Source organism: Cetorhinus maximus, chromosome X (assembly GCF_964194155.1).
Source record: "Cetorhinus maximus chromosome X, sCetMax3.hap1.1, whole genome shotgun sequence".
NCBI lineage: Eukaryota > Metazoa > Chordata > Chondrichthyes > Lamniformes > Cetorhinidae > Cetorhinus > Cetorhinus maximus.
In genome coordinates, this window is record NC_135917.1 from 15,055,326 (window position 1) to 15,067,679 (window position 12,354).

At 48.3% G+C, this 12,354-nt stretch overlaps 1 protein-coding gene across 1 annotated transcript in view; it reads right to left on the bottom strand.

The window, feature by feature from the left end:
* LOC144672655 (vitamin D3 receptor-like) overlaps positions 1-12,354 on the bottom strand; it is a 243,667-nt gene that overhangs the window by 65,217 nt on the left and 166,096 nt on the right. The gene's annotated exons all lie outside the window — the stretch shown is intronic.

The window sequence follows — 12,354 nt, forward strand, 5'->3', positions numbered from 1 at the left end:
TACACACTGCTGCCACTGTGCGTCAGTGGTGGAGGGAGTGAATGTTTGTGGACGTGGTGCCAATCAAGGGGGCTGCTTTGTCCTGGGCAGTGTCAAGCTTTTTGAATGTTGTTGGAACTGCACTCATCCAGGCAAGTGGAAAGTATTCCACCACACTCCTGACTTGTGCCTTGTATATGGTGGACAGGCTTTGGGGAGTTAGGAGGTGAGTTACTCGTCGCATAATTCCTAGCCTCTGACCTGCTCTACTAGCCACAGCATTTATATGGCTAATCCAGTTCAGTTTCTGGTCAATGGTAACCCCCAGGATGTTGATAGTGGGGGATTCAGTGATGGTAATGCCATTGAACGTCAAAGGCTGTTGGTTGGATTCTTTCTTGTTGGAGATGGTCATTGCCTGGCACTTGTGTGGCATGAATGTTACTTGCCACTTGCTAGCCCAAGCCTGGATATTGTCCAGGTCTTGCTGCATTTGGACATGGGCTGCTTCAGTATCTGAGGAGTCACAAATGGTGTTGAACATTGTGCAATCATCAGCGAACATCCTCACTTCTGACCTTATGATGGAAGGAAGGTCATTGATTAAGCAGCTGAAGATGGTTGGGCCGAGGACACTACCCTGAGGAACTCCTGCAGTGATGTCCTGGAGCTTAGGTGACTGACCTTCAACAACCACAACCATCTTCCTTTGTGCTAGATATGACTCCAAACAGTGGAGAGTTTTCCCCGATTCCAATTGACTCTAGTTTTGCTAGGGCTCCTTGGTGCCACAGTCAGTCAAATGCGGTCTTGGTGTCAAGGGCAGTCACTCTCACCGCACCTTGGGAGTTCAGCTCTTTTGTCCATGTTTGAACCAATGAGGTCAGGAGATGAGTGGCCCTGGTGAAACCCAAACTGGGTGTCAGTTAGCAGGTTAAACAAGTGCTGCTTGATAGCACTGTTGATGATCCCTTCCATTACTTTACTGATGATCGAGAGTAGCCTGATGGGATGGTAATTGGCCGGGTTGGATTTGTCTTGCTTTTTGTGTACAGGACATACCTGGGACATAGCCGGATAGATGCCAGTGTTGTAGCTGTACTGGAACAGCTTGGCTAGGGGCATGGCAAGTTCTGGAGCACAAGTCTTCCGTACTATTTCTGGAATATTGTCAGGGCCCACAGCCTTTGCAGTATCCAGTGCCTTCAGCCATTTCTTGATATCACGTGGACTGAATTGAATTGGCTGAAGACTGGTATCTGTGATGCTGGGGACCTCAGGAGGAGGCCGAGATGGATCATACACTTGGCACTTCTGGCTGAAGATTGCAGCAAATGCTTCAGCCTCTTCATTTGCATTGCTGTGCTGGGCTCCCCCATCATTGAGGATGGGGATATTTGTGGGGCCTCCTCCTCCAGTGAGTTGTTTAATTGTCCATCACCATTCACAACTGGATGTGGCAGGGCTGCAGAGTTTAGATCTGACCCGTTGGTTGTGGGATCACTTAGCTCTGTCTATCATTTGCTGCTTATGCTGTTTGGCACGCAAGTAGTCCTGTGTTATAGTTTCACCAGGTTGACACCCCATTTTTAGGTATGCCTGGTGCTGCTCCTGGCATGCCCTCCTGCATTCTTCATTCAACCAGGGTTGATCCCCTGGCTTGATGGTAATGATAGAGTGGGGGATCTGCCGGGCCATGAGGTTACAGATTGTGGTTAAGTACAATTCTGCTGCTGCTGATGGCCCACAGCACCCCATGGATGCCCAGCCTTGAGTTGCTAGATCTGTTCAAAATCTATCCTATTTAGCACAGTTGTAGTGCCACACAACACGATGGAGGGTATCCTCAATGTGAAGGCGGGACTTCGTCTCCACAACGACTGTGCGGTGGTCACTTCTGCTGATACTGTCATGGACAGATGCATCTGTGGCAGGCAGGCTGCTGAGGATGAGGTCAAGTATGATTTTCCCTCTTGTTGGTTCCCTCACCACCTGCCGCAGACCCAGACTAGCAGCTATGTCCTTTAGGACTCAACCAGCTTGGTCAGTAGTGGTGCTACCGAGCCACTCTTGGTGATGGACATTGAAGTCCCCCACCCAGAGTACATTCTGCACCCTTGGTGCTCCCTCCAAGTGGTGTTTAACATGGAGGAGCACTGATTCATCAGCTGAGGGAGGGTGGTACGTGGTAATCAGCAAGAGGACTCCCAGGGCAACTCCCTCCCAACTGTATACCACTGTGCTGCCACCTCTGCTGGCTCTGTCCTGCCAGTGGCAGGGATGGTGGTGTCTGGGACATTATCTGTAAGGTGTGATTCTGTGAGGATGACTATGTCAGGCTGTTGCTTGACTAGTCTGTGAGACAGCTCTCCCAATTTTGGCACAAGACCCAGGTGTTAGTAAGGAGAACTTTGCAGAGTCAACATTGTTGTCTCCAGTGCCTAGGTCAATGCCGGGTGGTCCGTCTGGTTTCATTCCTTTTTTTGATACAACTGAGTGGCTTGCTACACCATTTCAGAGGGCATTTAAGAGTCAACCACATTGCTGTGGGCACATGTAGGCCAGCAGATTTCCTTCCCTAAAGGGCATTAGTGAACCAGATAGTCTTTTACAACAATCAACAATGGTCTCATGGTCATCACCAGACTTTTAATTCCAGATTTTTATTGAATTTTTTTTATTGATTGGATTCGAACCCAAGTCCCCAGAGCATTATCCTGGGTCTGTGGATTACTAGTCCAGCAACAATACCAATACGCCATCGCCTCCCCTCTGTCAGTTGCTGCTGTTAAATGAAAGTATCATAGCATGAAGGAGAGAGGGCAATGCAATGGTGAGAGAGAGCATGGGCACACATGCATGCAGGAGGGTGAGGACAAGAGAGAAAGGGAGGGACAGGCTCGAGGAGAGAGCCAAATAGGGAAAAGAGTAATGTTAAGTATAAAAGTAGGAAATTTTCATTAAAGAAAATGGCAGCAATGATTGGCTCTATGACACTCGAGTCTAGTTTTGGCTGCACTATATTTACAAACATCCAATGTCCTCTTAGGTCAGAGGGAAATGCCACATGAAAAGGTTGGAATGCAAGATACCCAAGACAGTGGGAGGTGAAGAGACTTAGTAGCCTTGATCTTTGCCAGTATTTAATGTGCTGTAGTTACTAACTGGTAAACATTATGCAATTTGATAATTATGGAATGAGTAATTGGTGTAACACCTCTCCAGTCTTCTAGGAAATTGAATGCCAGAAAATCCAGAAAAATAGCCAGAGTTGAGGCAGTGCTATAAATAATTTGCTAAACACAAGTGCAAGTCTTCCATAGAGCATCCTTGAATTTAAGCCAAGCACTGTCACAGTATACTCTGTGACAGGTTCAACTTGCACCAGGCTTGATGATAAGCACATAAGAACATGAGTCTGCCATTCAGCCACTCGAGCCTGTTCTACCATTTAATCATACCTTGTCTGATTTGGATCCTAACTCCATTCATCCACTTTGGCTCCCTATCACTAATACCCTTGGCAAGCACAAATCAATCAAACTCAGATTTAAAATTATTAATTGAGCTAGTACTGACTGCTTTTTGTGGGAGCCAGTGACACCCACGTCTCATGAACAAAATTTAAAAAAACACCAATTGGTGTTGTCTATAGAAATATGGAGACAAATTAGGGAATTGAGTAAAAAACATAGAATAATAATGGGAAATTTCAACTACCCTGTAAAGAGGATAAGGGAATGGGGTTCCTACAATGTGTACAGGACTCCTTTCTAACCCAATTTGTAAGAAGCCCAACAAGGGAAGATTTGCTGTTAGATTTAGTGCTAAGGTGCAGATAAGAGAAGTAAAAGTAGGGGAACATCTAGGCAATAGTGACCATAATAATGACATTAAGTAAGATGAAAACCAAGTTAATAGATTGGAGAAAAGCTAATTTTGAGCAGCTGAGAATAGAACTTGGGAAATAAAATAGCAAACTATATTGGCAAAAAATGATACAGAACAACAATGGGAAACATTTCAGTGTTCAACAGAGTGCAGGGAAAATATATTCCACTGAAAGGAAAGAACAAACTAAATATTAGTGGGATTCCATGGATGAATAAAGACATAAGGGAACAACTGAGGATTAGGAAAGAGGCACTAGGTACTTAGACAGCAGAGGAGTGCAGGATAAGATAGAATATGAAGAGATGATTTGGCTTTGTCATTTACCAGGGAGATAAAACAAGTTGACATGTCATTGAATGATGAGACGAGTAATGAGATAAGTGCATTTAAAATGTATTGAACGGGATGTATTAAATAAACTAAATAAACCCAAAGAAGATAAAGCCTGTGGTCTGGATGGATTGCATCTACGTATTTTAAAATAATCTAGGGAAGAGATAACAGAGGCATTACTACTCATATTTAATAATTCATTAGAAAAAGATGTAGTGCCAGAGGACTGGCAGGTAGCTAATGTAATTCCTATATTAAAGAAGGGGGAAAAGAACATGTCCAGGGAATTATAGACCAGTCAGCTTAACATCAATGCTAGGGAAAATAATGGAATCCTTACTAAAGGAGAGAATAGAAGAACATTTAGAAATGAGAAATATAACAACCAATTGTCAGCATGGATTTCAACAGGGAAAAGCTTGCTTGACCAACCTTGTTGATTTTTTTGAGGAGGTAAGAGAGAGAGTAGACAAGGGTAATATAGTAGATGTAATTTATCTGGATTTTCAAAAGTCCTTTGATAAGGTGCCCCATAATAGACGAGTGAATAAGGTCAGAGAATGTGGAGCCAGTGGACAAGTGGTAGAATGGATTGCTCGCTGGCTGGATTCAAGACAGAAAGCAGAGAGAGGGAATAAAGGATACTTATTCTCGGTGATAAAAGGTGGGAAGTGGTGATCGACAAGGATCAGTACTGGGGTCATTGCTGTTCACAATTTACATGAATGATTTGGGCTCTGGAATCAAAAACACAATTCCTAAATTTATGGATGACACCAAATTGTGGGGGAGATGGTCAATACTGAGGAGGACTGCAACAAACTACAGGAGGACATTAATAAACTCACAAAATAGGCAAATAATCGGCAAATGAAGTTCAACACAGATAAATGTGAGGTAGTACATTTTGGTAGGAAGAACAGGGAGGTCACTTATTACTTGAGAGATGCAAGTCTCGGTGGGGTAGAGGAACGAAGGGATCTTGGGAGTACAAATACACCAATCACTAAAAGCTCTGGTTAGCAAGGCCATAAAAAAAAGCAAAAAGCAAAAGCACTATTGAAAAGTAGGGAACTGCCTTCCCAGCAGTGCTGGGGGTGTACCTGCACCAGGTGGACTACATTGGTTCAAGAAGGTAGCTTGCCACCGCCTTCTCAAGGGCAATTAGGGATGGGCAATAAATGCTGGCCCAGCCAGCGACGCCCACATCTTATGAAAAATAAAAAAAAGTTATGCTAAGTCTGTATTGAATCTTGGTTAGGCCATACTTAGAGCACTGTGTGCAGTTCTGATCACCATATTATAAAAAGCATACAGAGGCACTGGAGAGGGTGCAGAGAAGATTTACAAAGATGATCCCAGGAATGTGTGGGTTTACAGATCAGGAAAGGATTGACAGGCTGGGTCTCTTCTCTCTTGAAAACAGAAGGCTGCGGGGTTACTGAATAGAGGTCTTTAAAATTCTGAAAGGTTTTGATCGAGTGGATACAGAGAGAATGTTTCCTCTTGTGGGGAAGAGCAGAACTAGAGGTCATCAATATAAGATAGTCACCAAGAAACCCAACAGGGAATTCAGAGGAAACCTCTTTATCCAGAGAGTGGTGAGAATATGGAACTTGCTACCACAGGGAGTGGCTGAGGTGAATAGTGTAGATGTATTTAAGGGGAAGCTAGACAAGCACATGAGGGAGAAGGGAATATATACAATGGGAGATTTAGATGAGGAAAAATGGGAGGAAGCCTGAGTGGAGCATAAACATCGGCATGTTTCTACGTTCTTATTTCACCAACACTTATAATCAGTATGTTTTTCATCTTATGACCACGCTTCTAAACACAGTGGGGCAGATCAACTCTGATTCAGATACCATAATTATAGAATTAATGGTATATTATTGCTCGCAAAATGGTGAAATTCAGTACTTGTCTTAAAAATCAGGGGAGGCAAGCAACTTCACCATACTGCACCCGAACACATGATCTTAATCTGGGCATTATTGATCTGAAGACAGGCACCTCTTTATCAGTTAGGGAGAGAATCACCTCGTGCTGCACCCACATTGTACAATAGAACTGGAGGGCTGCATCCAGCAATTCACCCTGTCAGCTTGGGAGAATGCAGGGAGAGCAAAGGAAGGGAAAGTGGGTAAAAATGAAACAAGGAGGTGATATAAAACATTGAAAAGTATGTAGGTTATCTGGATGATGGCACATTTCCGCAGGGTCTGGCAGAATCACACTGGCTCCTCGCAGGTCCAAAATTGGAACATCCATTAAAATGAACAGGGCCTGTGGCCTGTTCCAGGATGGAGCCTCCCCATCAGTGACACCACTGGACCAACACTGGAAGGAATGAAATCTGAACTGCAGGATTGTTATTGTGCAGGAAATTTGATGTTTTCTTTTCAAGAGCAGATATGTTTGTTTTATATTTTTCCAGTGCATCTCTAGCGCCTGTGTCTCCTTTAATTCATTTACATAAAAAGGATATATTAATACAGATTGTTAATCTTCGACTTTGATGATGGTTTTCCAGGGAAGTCACAGAGTATATCTAACATTAGGGCCAGAATTTTACATTTGTTGGGCCGGCTCGGTGGGAGTGGGCCGGGGAGGTTGGGAGTCTGACCGCTGCCCGCGATCAGCTCCGCACCGCCATTTTATGTGGGCAGGTCAATTAAAGCCCACCCAGGGTAAGACGCGACAGCAGCAACAGGGAGAAAGGGGGAGGGAGCTCAATGTCCGCTGGGTCCAATGGTGACCGGGCGGCCGATTCATGTGAAGGCTGCCAGTGAAGCAGACGCACCTCGTCATGGGGCTTGTTACTGGTGAACATGGCAGGCGGGAGGGCAGGTCGCAGGGCAGTCAGCCCCACACTTTTCCAATGAGTGTCTCGCTGCCCTCCTGGAGGAGGTGGCAGCACGGAGAGATATACTTATCTCCAGGGACTGGAGGAGGAGGCCCCCCACCTCACCATGCCTGGGAGGAGGTGGCATCCAGGGTGAGCCCCCATGATGTGGTGAGATGCACGTGGGTCCGGTGCCGGAAGTGCTTCAATGATCTCCTGCCATCGGGAAGGGTGAGTACCGTGTTGGCATGGGTCACTTAGCACAGCAGTTAGGAACGCCCCCACCCACCAACACCCACCCCCCGCCCCGGACCTCAGAGGTCTTAGAGTGTGCGTGGCAAATGTCAATGAGGCAGCATCTGGGCAAGGGGGTGAGCCCTGGCTGGTCGGAGTGAGTGTCTTGCGGCTCCAGGGTCATGAATCGGCTGAGCCCTGCGAGGTATTCCTCAGGTGGGGCTGGCCAGGCTGCAATGGCGATGCAGGTACAAGGGTGAATTAATCAATGCTCCTCTGTCCTTTCAGGAGAAGACATCCCATAACAATGCATAGAGGATGCGGACTGGCAGAGGACTGCTGCACCTACCCATCCTAACTCGATATGAGCAGGAGGCCCTGGAGCTGGAGAAACGCCATGCACCTAGGTCAATCGGCCGCGGTGAGGTTGGGGTGCCACAAGGAGGTAAGAGTGCAGTGCACTGAGGTCAGAATGTCTGCAATAGCAACCATTCCACTGTAGCCTCTATATTGGTGTGAGCCTCGAACAGGGAATCCCCATTGATAATGGGGAGGTGAGGGCCCCTGCTCCGGGTGTCAGGCATGCACAGTAACAGTGTAATGACTTCAACTAATGACATGTCCTTGTTCTTCCTTTTGTGCTCACCAGCAGCCCATCGGGGTGAGAAGCCTGAAGGCCCGTCACTCACAGAGGACAGCAACCATAGGAACACACCTGCGTCACACTCTCTCTGCCAGGCAGGCACCAGCGCAGATACCAGCACCTCGGTGGACATTAGATTGGCGGCTAGTATCTTGGTGCACATCGGTGAGGGCACTTCACACTCACTTGAGGTGCAGGCGGAGGAAGTGAGTGCCCAGGGCGCTGGCAGTCGGAGAACTGCTGGGGACCAGGAACATGCTCAGTCGGTGGCTGATGATGAGCCTCTGGAGTCATCCCTGAGGCAGCAGATGCTGGATGTCCAGCGGGATGTGCAGGAGGATCTGGCGGAGATCCATGAGGGAATGTGTGTGGGGGCATGCGTCCCGATGTCATCGTGCGTCATCGCGATATTTTGTTCGGCGGCTGCGCGCCGGAGTTGGCTGTGTGCCCGCTGAACTGTCAGCGGCCTATTAAGACCATTAAGAAAGTAATTAATCCAGTTAAGAATGCTGCCCGTCCAGCCTGAAGGTTGGCGGGCAGGTGAAGAGCCCAAGCGGCCTTCACGTTCTTCAGGAAACCCCTTCCACGGACGGGATGAGGTTTCCTGAAGCTTGTACACAACCAATAAATTAATTTCCTCACCTTCACAAACATGTCCCAACTCATGTGACACAGTTACATGAGGGAACATGTTCAAATCAATTTTTACATCGTTTATTAAAATGTTTCATTCTCTGTTCAATCTGCATGAGGCAGCTCCGTGCCTCAGGGAGATTGCTGTGCTCTTTCACAAGCCCTGACTCTCCCTCCTCCCCCTGCCTGTACAGGTAGCGCTGAGCACTACTGGCCGCGCATTACACTGGGCAGGCCTTAATTGGCCTGCCCGTGTAAAATGGTGGTGCGCAGCCGATTGTGGGTGGCGATCAGCTCCACGCCCACCCCCGCCCGCTCCCGCCCAGCCCACCCGCCATAGAAAAAATCCAGGCCATGGTATCCATTGTAGAGGAGTCCATGTGGAGCACGAGCAATGCAATGACCCTCATGGCCAAGCACACTGCCTCCTCCATTGAGAGAGTGGCGACTCTCATGGAGAAGCAGCTCCAGGAGCTGAATCAGGGGTTCCTGGGGATGTGCTCGGACCTGCAGCCCTCACACATGCACTGACCTCAGCTGGTCAGTGTCAGTGTGGGATATGGATGAGGCACCCAGTATCCCAGCGAGGTGTCCGTTCACCAATGGTGAGCAGGGAGGTCCAGAGTGACCTCACGTTGGCGCACGAGCTGCCTGTCCTCTCTGCGGGCTCCTCTCAGGGCACTCCGGACAAGGGCAGCAGCTCCTCCGCCCCTCTCCCAGTGACCGTGGCATCTGATGAGGCTGCGATGACTGGAGAGATGCCAGCCATGGCACTGACCGCTCCCTCCCAGGCGGGGCCAGCACAGGCTCCACGGGCCAGAGGACAACCACCAAGGTCATCGAGACCAACAGGACAGCAGAGCTGGCAGCTATATCAGATGTCGGTGCCAGCGAGAGGGGGGCACATAGATGTAGCACCCTTAAATCAAACGTAAAGCACTCTAGGCACAACACAGGCTTATCACTGGTGTTATTTTTTCCCCCACTTTTATGTTAATTATTATTAGGTGTGATGGAGAACAGCTTTCCATTTAATTTGATTTATGTATGCCAGGCACCACAGCATTAAATGTGTTTGTGTTCAACAAGCCTTTGGGTGCTTCATTAGTTCTGCAAGTGAAGGGTAACCCATGATGTTATGAGTGACTTGTTTGTGATTCAGTTTTATTGAAATGGCACATAGTGCATGTTGTTCACCAAGCATATGTTCCTGTCGGGTATCAATTATGGAGCCTGCAGCCCTGGCATGTGGTGATGGTTCATCTTTGTTAGGCTAGCTGAAGAAGCATTGGATCAAAGCCTCCCGGGTGTCCCTGCCTCCCTGGAGGTTGCCCAAGTCAGCGTCTATCCCCTAAGCGTTCTCCTGACCGTGCTCGTCCTCATGACTGGACTCATCGTCTGTTGCCAGAACAGCAATGTCAACATCTTCTTCCTCCAATGTGTCCCCACTTTCCAGTGCCAGATTGTGGAGAGTGCAGCATGCAACCACTATCACCGAGACACGATCTGGGGGGTATTGGAGTGCGCCCCCTGAACGGTCCAGGCATCGGAAGCGCATCTTGAGAAGACCGATGGCTCTCTCCACCACAGCCCTTGTGGTGACGTGGCTCCTATTGTACCGCTGCTCAGCTTCTGTTCTTGGATGGTGGAGAGGCGTCATGAGCCACCTTCTGAGGGGATAGCCCTTGTCACCCAGCAGCCATCCATCCAGTCGGGCTGGAGCACTGAAGAGCCCCGGCCCCTGGGAGTGTCTGAGGATGTAGGCGTTGTGGGAGCTGCCTGGGTACCTTGCACAGACTTGCAGAATCTGCATCCTGTGATCACACACTATCTGCACGTTCATGGAGTGGAATCCCTTCCTGTTGACAAAGGCACCGGGCTCACCCGCTGGTGCCTTGATGGCCACATGTGTACAGTCGATTGCACCCTGGATGTGGGAGAACACAGCAATCGCTGCAAAGCCTCTGGCTCGCTCAGCCTGGCTGGCCTCGTCCGTATGGTAAAGAATAAAGATCAGTACCCACCTAAACAGAGCTCCTGTCACCAGCTTGATGCAAGTGTGGACAGCTGATTGGGAGACTCCACACAGATCCCCCTCCAACCCCTGGAAAGAGCCGGAGGTATAGAAGCTGAGGGCCACTGTGACCTTCAGAGCCACTGGCATGGGGTGTCCACCCACACAATCGGAGCTGATCTCAGGGCCGATCATCTGACTAATGGAGGTCAGGGTCTCCCTGGAGAGATGCAGCCTCCTTCGGCATTGCACCTCAGACATATTGAGGTAGCTGCATCGCCACCTATAAACCCTGGCAGCAGGATAGTGGCATCATCTGCGGCCCCTTCTGCCTTGGACTTCCCACTGGCCCTGCGCCCCTTGTGCCAGCGCCTGTCCTCCCACAGGTCGCCCCCCTGGAAGCTGCTTTGGGACACCCGGTCTCCTCTCCCTTCTGCCCCTCTCTTCCTCAGAGGAGGAGGTACCTCCAGCGGAGACCACAATCCCCATTCCCAGGGTAAGGGAAGGCTGTCTGATACCTGGAAGGCCCCAAGTGGTATGAATTCCCCGGAGTCCTGAACTGAAGCCTCCTATTTTTGTCAAAGCCGCTCTGAAGTGAAATGAAGTTGTCCTGTTCACAGAAGTAAGCAGCAGCAACTTATAAGCTAAAGTACTAACAACTCACATTAGCGAGCCCACTCACCCCTCTTATCCCGCCCACAGATGAGGTTTTTGAAAATGTGGCCTACCCGCCTGCCTGTTGTCCCCGTGCGACGCCCTGAAAATCACACAGGCTGCATAAAATCACAGACAATTGGTGCCTCAAGGGCCTTAACTTAATCACTGGCAGGTGAGCCTCTGTTCTCATCGCGCGTCTGCCTAGCAAAATATCACGACGGTGTGCGGTGATGTCGGGACGCACGCTGAACGTCATCGCGTGTCATTTTACGTTCCAGCATGTCGGGTGTGTGCTCGCACGCCGAGTGTAAAATTCTGGCCAAGGACTTCTTTTTGTTTAGCGATCTATTTTGCCATATTGGTATTACCATGCCAGGTACCTTTCCCAGATGTGAGATCGGCAGGCAACTTGCTTGCAGTTCTCCACCATTGCTCTCCTGTTACCAGCTATTAAGGGAATCCACAGTGGCAGCCCAGTGTAACTTTCCCATTGACTCACTACCTCTTTCATGCGGAACATTAAATTTGTGCTTGGCAGCTCCAAGGTCAGGAGTATACTATTTGAGGATTACAGATATGATTCTGAGCTCTACCACTCCGACAAAGCAGCCTGGAGCTCAAATGCACTGTGCTGACTAAAATACCCTATTACCTCAGCACTAATATACACAATCAATGAGAAGAAAATGACCATTTTTTGACAATTATTCAATATTAGATTTACTTATCAATTTGCAGAGAACTACTGGGCAGAATTTTACGGCGCCTCTCACTGGCGAGTAATTCATGTCCCGCCAAAGCCAATGGACTTTTGAACAGCTCACCGCGTTTTACAGCACCACAACGGGACCGTAAAATTCTGACAACTGCTTTTGTATCTCCCCAAGGCATTCATAAATTAATTACTCCTTTCTTCATGGCTGGGAGTTTAGGGTAACAAGACTTGAAAGAGCAAGTTACTGCAAGTATGAGTTCTGTAGAAATAGCCATACATCTTCATTACATTTTATACTGAAGGCAATAATTTTTTTTCAGCAAGGGTCAGGAAACTAGCCAGAGGCTTAGAATATATTTACTTTGCCAACTGCACACATTCTGAAGAATTCTGTAAAAACAAAC